General features: G+C 40.6%; 1 long non-coding RNA gene across 14 annotated transcripts; it reads right to left on the bottom strand.

Moving 5' to 3' along the window:
• Positions 1-906: 906 nt before the first annotated feature.
• LOC127307986 (uncharacterized) lies at positions 907-6,431 on the bottom strand. Of its 14 annotated transcripts, XR_007856134.2 has the most exons (11): positions 6,072-6,431; positions 5,852-5,956; positions 5,467-5,561; positions 5,308-5,375; positions 5,126-5,230; positions 4,123-4,337; positions 3,925-4,032; positions 3,300-3,804; positions 3,117-3,213; positions 2,797-2,914; positions 907-2,703 (listed from the first exon to the last, which is right to left on the bottom strand). It is a non-coding gene; the product is annotated as an uncharacterized lncRNA (long non-coding RNA). The 14 variants fall into 14 exon arrangements; XR_007856126.2 differs by having other exon boundaries at positions 2,797-3,213; XR_007856121.2 differs by having other exon boundaries at positions 907-2,914; positions 3,077-3,213.
• Positions 6,432-6,714: the final 283 nt, after the last annotated feature.

Here is a 6,714-nt window from a genome sequence, read left to right as displayed (position 1 = left end):
TTTTTAGCACTTGGGTTTTCCTTTTGTATTTAGTCCCACATCCGAAAACTCCTACGTGCCAACTGCCAACTGCCAACTGCACTGACTTATTGCTTGCCATTATGCCCGCCCTTACCAGACTACGTATCCATCTCCAGGGGATACGGCGGCGGGACTTCATTTAACTAGATTTATATGTGCGCCTTGGCGCACGATCCCGTGAAGTTTGTGCCAATGTTTATTTTATATAACTATGATTAAAATAAATTATCAATATGATACTAATACATTTGTTAGGTTTTAATGGAAACAATTAAGGTAAAAATCTCCATAATTACAAAGGCTCGTAATCTCAGTTATTGAAAGCGATTAGGAGCAGCAAACGGGCCAATATTTTGCACTGATAAACATCTTGTAAACTTATAGTATAAGAGAACAAGCACTCTTAGCAATACATGTGCATCACAAATACATGAGTGGGAGTAGTGTTTTGGCACATGGAAGCATATGCTCCCTCTATTTTGAAATGCATGTTACATATATTTTGAATTTTAAAAAATTGAAACGAAAAATTCGCAAGTACATCTTGATACGCGTTAACAAAGTCATTTCATGAAAAATCAATTTTTCATGTGGCCCTTTTTATATAGACCATACAAAATATTGGTTACTCACGAAACTTGACGAATGCACATATATTATGGAGATGTACATGTAGAATTTTTTGTTAATTTTTTTTGACATTTCAAAATAACAAACAATAGATATAGAACGGAAAGTGTTGTCATATAGGTCAGATGTGATAGTTACAAAAAGAGGTAGCAGAAGTACATGCACAAAATATAAGGTGCACAATGTAAAGGTGGGCGGTTCTTTGGAAAACACGTATTATGGCTTATGCAATATTCTCACGAATTATCCATTGCATACTATAAAACCACATGACATTATGTATGCAAAAAGGCATGTTCACAACATACTTATGATTTATAAACCGGTAGGTTGCACCTATCAGCAGTAAATAGTGCATCACCAGAAATAGTTCAGCAACTAAATACTAACACAATTATTAGAGTATATGTAACCAAGGACAATATAATGTGTCGCTAACAGAATCAGATCTCTAACTGTGCATGCCTTGATCGGTAATCTAAGGATTGACATTGCTATGGGCTTCCATGCATGACATCAAATCCATTTTTATACTGTCAGTATAGCTTTTGTGGATCATGCATAGAAGTTGGAGAGACTAATCTTCACCCAACATTGGCCGGACTTTACATATCTGAAAAACAAAAATTGCATGCACTATCCAAAAACAGGCTAGCGAAAGGGTAAACTGAAATGAGAGCTTGCAATTGTTAAAAGAAGATTCTTGAATGCATGAATGCCAAGATTAAAGTAAAGAAACTTAATAGGGAATCATATGATATATCATCGATATATGAGTACTTTTATGAATTTTATCAGAAAAAGTTTCGAACATATATACTGACATTAAAAGATGAATTTTAGATGTGCAAAATTAAAATGAGAAAAAGTGGACCGAAAACAGACACTCCTGAGCGTGGCACACACGACTCACCATTGTGGGGTTCCCTAATGACAATGCTACCAGGTGTGCAAGGCCTAACAAAATGTCAAATTGGCTCCAACAATTTGGTGTCTTTTGGACTGAATATTAGTGCCCACTTGGAATACTGAACTGCACACTCCCGGTTCTTTATACGTTTGCTACTGACCAACAATGCACAGTTTTCTTGCAGTTCAACAGCACCCAACGGACAATTCAACTTTTAATGCATCTATCTCACACAACGCAGGTTCATGCAGATTTGCTTTTTTACATACATACGTGACATTACCCCACATAATGACACCAGCAATGATAGCAGGACATTGCTTATACCTGGCAAAAAAATACTACAATGGCTGATCTCTACAGAGTTCTAAACGACAACACAAGAGGTGGTGACCATATCGATGGGTTTGGGGTAAAGAAAATACCCACATAGACACAAAATCTTTCTCTGGTTAGTCTATTAGGGGCAACTCAACGCTAGGGACAACATGGTCTCCAACGCTTGGTGTTCAGACAATGGTTGGCCCAGCAGTGGAATTGATCCATCATCTAGGTCTTCGCTGCAAATATTCTAGCTGGCTGTGAGACAAGGTTGGCCTAACAGAGCAAGCAGCTGCTTCTAGCATAATTACCAAATTGGCAGACGAGTCACAACGCGAACTCTGAAACTTGTTTCATCTACCTCTCGGCTTGCTTGCTGGGACCTTGGAAGCTAAGAAACGACACGGCATTTAACAACAAGCTTAGAACTCACCTTCTAGATTCCCTGGTTGATATAAACCTACAAAGCTAAGAAACGACATGGCATTTAACAGCAATTCCCTGGTTGCGTCCGAGTTCTAGATTCCCCTTACCCTCTCTCTATTCTATAGTCTTGTAACCATAAGGCAGAGGTGTCCTCTACCTTCTTTCATGTTCTAAAAAAAGTAACGTCAGAAGCACCTATATAACAAACTTTCAGTCAAAAATGAAAAAAATAAAGAAAATGAGAACTAAATTCATGGTCGATATAAACCTACAAAGAGACAATTTTTTTGGTAAGGTCTATAAGAGAATATAATGCTTCAGATAGGGCAAATTCTTTTTGCCGGTCACCTACATGTCGTTTTATGAGAGTGACTACCTGATCATTGCCTCCCTACCTAAGATGACAAACAAACTCTTACACAGGGAAATGCCTTTGGTACTGTGTAAGGGTATGGATACATCAATAGAAACGTAGCAGATGAATTTACCTGAAAGACATCAATACAGTAAATTCTTCTGAATGATGGGTTGGCTGCGTAAGTACCTAAGACCAGGTTGTTTGATAATTGAAGAAGATCTTGTAGCAACACATATGTCAGGGGAAACCTAGTTGAGAAATGATATGAATGTCATAAACAAATAGCCAAGGAGAAATACCAGTGAGATGAAAGCATGCATTTTTTCTTTCAAAAGATGACAAGGTAAACATATTTAAACAACTCGGGAGATTACAGAGTTCGATGATCTAAAAAGATAGATGTGCCTGACATTGAAGTGTAGCCAGCTAAACAGGCTGGAGGTAGAGAACCTGGTCTTGTCACACGGTATCTCTAGAGGTTGCTCATCCTGGATATAGTAGGTAGTAGTGGAGTGTTGCATCTCTTCCTTTGTAAAAAGGACAACAACTGTAAAAGAAGCGTTCATATGAATATTTAGACAACAGGTTATGTGGCCGAAATCTAAATATAGAATTCATTCATAAAAGTATTACCTTGTTCGCCAACTTCGTAAATGACTGCAAAAGATATAAAACTAATATCCGTTATAGATTGTGCCCCAACTTCCCAAATAAAGGCTACTGAATTCCTCCACCCCCACCCGGAAGTTGAGTTCAGGAGAAAAAGCTATTCCTGAAACAGGTTGGCATTCTCTCAACTTAATTGTAGCTGTATATTCTTATTTTTTAAACAATGAGCCATCTATGATGATGAAGAAGTAGGAGTTGAAACTTGAGAGTACATATGGCCCTGAAATGATGAACATCGACATCGACCAAATCAAACATCGACCGAATTTTGTATGTTCTCTTGAGACATGCGAACAGTATGCAATTTCTCTCAACCTATTGCGGCAAGTAGCGCTTGAGTCCATGAACTTTGGATAGATCCGCAGGCAAGTCCACCCAGCTATTCACACACAGAATTACAACTCTCTCAGTTTCATCACCAATCTGAGTCCATCAAAATAATAAAGGGAACGCGGTAGCATGTCCATGGCTGGGCATAATAAAAGAAACAGAAAAAACACAGTAAAACTCAGGGTATGATACGTATATATAATTAACATAAGCAGAAAAACTTTTTCTTCAATACATATGTATACGAGGGAAACAATACCTTATCGTGCTATTTATCAAAACTCCAGTTAAGTTCCACTGTGCTATTTACTTGACCTTCGTCCCTATGCATACTTTCTGCATTTTTATGTCCACACAAGTGAGTTGCCTGCACATGAGAAGCATTAATACTTTCCAACAAACAACATGAGAACTCAATCAAGGAAAATTAGCTAGAGCTAGCAAGGCAAGGGCGTACCGAAAAAGCAGCGGAGGCGCAACCTCTACACGGTTGAGCAAGGCACGGGCGTAGCAAAAATCTTGTGGTATGACCTCCTCGTGGCCGGGCATGATATTAAAGTGTGAGGGTCGAGCAAATGATGGAGTAGGGAGTAGTGGCTTGGGAGACGACGACGACCGGCCCAACTCCTCCACCGCCGTCTTCATCACCAACGTCTCGCTGCCTAATATGCACTGCATTTTACATAACCAAAAGAATCATGAAGAATGAAAATGAATAAAAATGCAGATAAAGAATCAACCATTTGTTTCGGAACTTATAAAACATATAGTTGTGTTTTGTGAATCAACCATTTGTTGTTTGCATGGCATTCATGCAGCATAATTAAGTAATGTCAAAAATGGCAATAGAATATCCAACAAGGAAAGACAGAAGAAACTGATGTACACTAATAAACTACGAGGATACAAGATCATTTGTTGTTTATGCATGGCATTCATGCAGCATAATTAAGTAATGTCAAAAATGGCAATAGAATATCCAACAAGGAAAGACAGAAGAAACTGATGTACACTAATAAACTATGAGGATACAAGATCTGGCTCCCAATTCGCACTATTCCTGAGTTGAAGTCATGTGCACACATAGTAAAACTAAAATACAGGAATGCACAAATAAACGTTGGGTGTGTAAACCGGGGATAAATGGAAGGCATAATATATTAAGCTATTTTAGCCTAAAGCAATACCAACAACAGATTAATTGTGAAATGTAAACAGAGACCCAAAGTTTGGCATGAATTCCGACACGGTGGTGTTGATCACATCAAAAAAAAATACGCTTGCAACTACAGCTGGTGAACCAGTACCAAACTAAACCATCGTAGTTGCCAAAAATATCACATTTTTCTAGCCATACAAAAAACAACTGGATGTACACTATAAGAGAAACCAAAGGAAGCATTTGTTTGGTCCATATAAGAGACGACAATAAGCTGGAAAATAAATTTAGGAGGTGAAACCTTTGCACAGATGAGCAGAAACGCAAAGCTTGTCGCTCCCGCCTCTTATCCAGCAAGCCACCAACATCTTACCGCCTTATACATTTATCTGCGGGATAAAAAAGGCTGAAAGTTCTAATATCTTAGCGTCTTGTTTTTCAAGCGTAAAATCAATTAGCATTGACATAGGTAGCTGCACTTACAGTTTGCTCCCCCAAATCCCTGCCCTGCCAATTTCACTCCATCGAGTAGCAACTTCTGCAGGTTTCTTCTTCACGAATCCGGTGTATCAATCAATTATGTTAGCAGCTCGCTTTCGCTAAAATTTCAAAAAAATGAACAGCGGAAAAGATAGACATTACATGTGTAACTGCACTGACAGTTAGCTACCCCAAATCCTTGCCCAGCCCGTATCCTCCTCCCTTTCCAATATTGGTAGTTGAGCACTTTTTAAGACCTACAATCAGCAATGCCCAAAGAACACATGTTTCTTTCTTAGGAAAATGGAGTAACACTGCATTCATCAACAATTGTGTGGGCTAAAAGGGGAGTAACAAGCTCTCTCCTTTCTTTGTCCAACAGACATAATAATACACAAACAGATAAACACATGAACAGCTAGCTATGCATTACGGTCCAAACAAAATAAAAAATCATAGCAGACGTAATTAGAGCCTAGCCAATGCAAAAATACAACACGGTCATTGTCAGTGAAATTGGACAGAAGTATGGAACATAAGCGCATACCTTAATTGCAAAACTGCAAACAGCTAGATGGAGCATAGATATTGCATACATTAATCTTGGCTAGGATTTTCATCAAACACTTTACAGGCACAAGTAAAAACGGATCTGCACAAAGCAAGATGCGATGCTTTAGCGGCTAAATCAAACATGCAGAGTCGGCCTCCACTTTTACCTCAGACTCGAGGAGAGAGAGAGAGAGAGAGAGAGAGGAGAGGAAAACCGTGTAGATCTTTAGAAAAAGAAGAAGAGGGCCGGCCAGTGTGCTAACGCGGAGGAGGCCAGGTCCTTGCGCTGCTGGCCGTTGTCCTTCCGGCCAAACCGGAGCTGAGCTGGAGGCAGAACACCCTCATCGGTCTGCATCTTCCATGCCTGCTCCCCATGTCGAGCGGACGCGGCCGACGGCGGCTCACCTGAGATGGAGTGGAGGGCAGGGATTGGGGAGGAGCACGGGAGGGGATGAGATGACGAGGCGGCGCTGCTTCCGCCGGGCAGCCCTGCGACGGCGACGGCGACGAGGGATTGGGCCAGGGAGGGGCTGGAGGTTGGGCAGAAAGGGGATTGGGGAGGAGAGGCGCCACAGTCGATTGGCGGCTAGGGTTTTCTAAGGCTGGGCTTCTTCCTTTTATATGATAGAGCGAAAAATTTGCACTGTCAAGATTTGTCGTAAGAGTGATCCGACGGCCCACAAGCAAGGATCGCTGTGAGTCCCCCTATGGGGGGCATCTATTATATCTCTTAATGTCCGTGCTACTCAGGCTTGCAGCGCAAAACCTGCCTGCAAATATCGGGTTCACCCAAGCCCGGGCACCATTCGTCCACCCTCGTCCCACATCGCCTTTCCAAGCAAAATTTCCCGAGCGTGT

Source organism: Lolium perenne, chromosome 6 (assembly GCF_019359855.2).
Source record: "Lolium perenne isolate Kyuss_39 chromosome 6, Kyuss_2.0, whole genome shotgun sequence".
Lineage (NCBI taxonomy): Eukaryota > Viridiplantae > Streptophyta > Magnoliopsida > Poales > Poaceae > Lolium > Lolium perenne.
The sequence above is the reverse complement of the archived record's forward strand: the minus strand, read 5'-3'. Positions and strand labels throughout refer to the sequence as shown.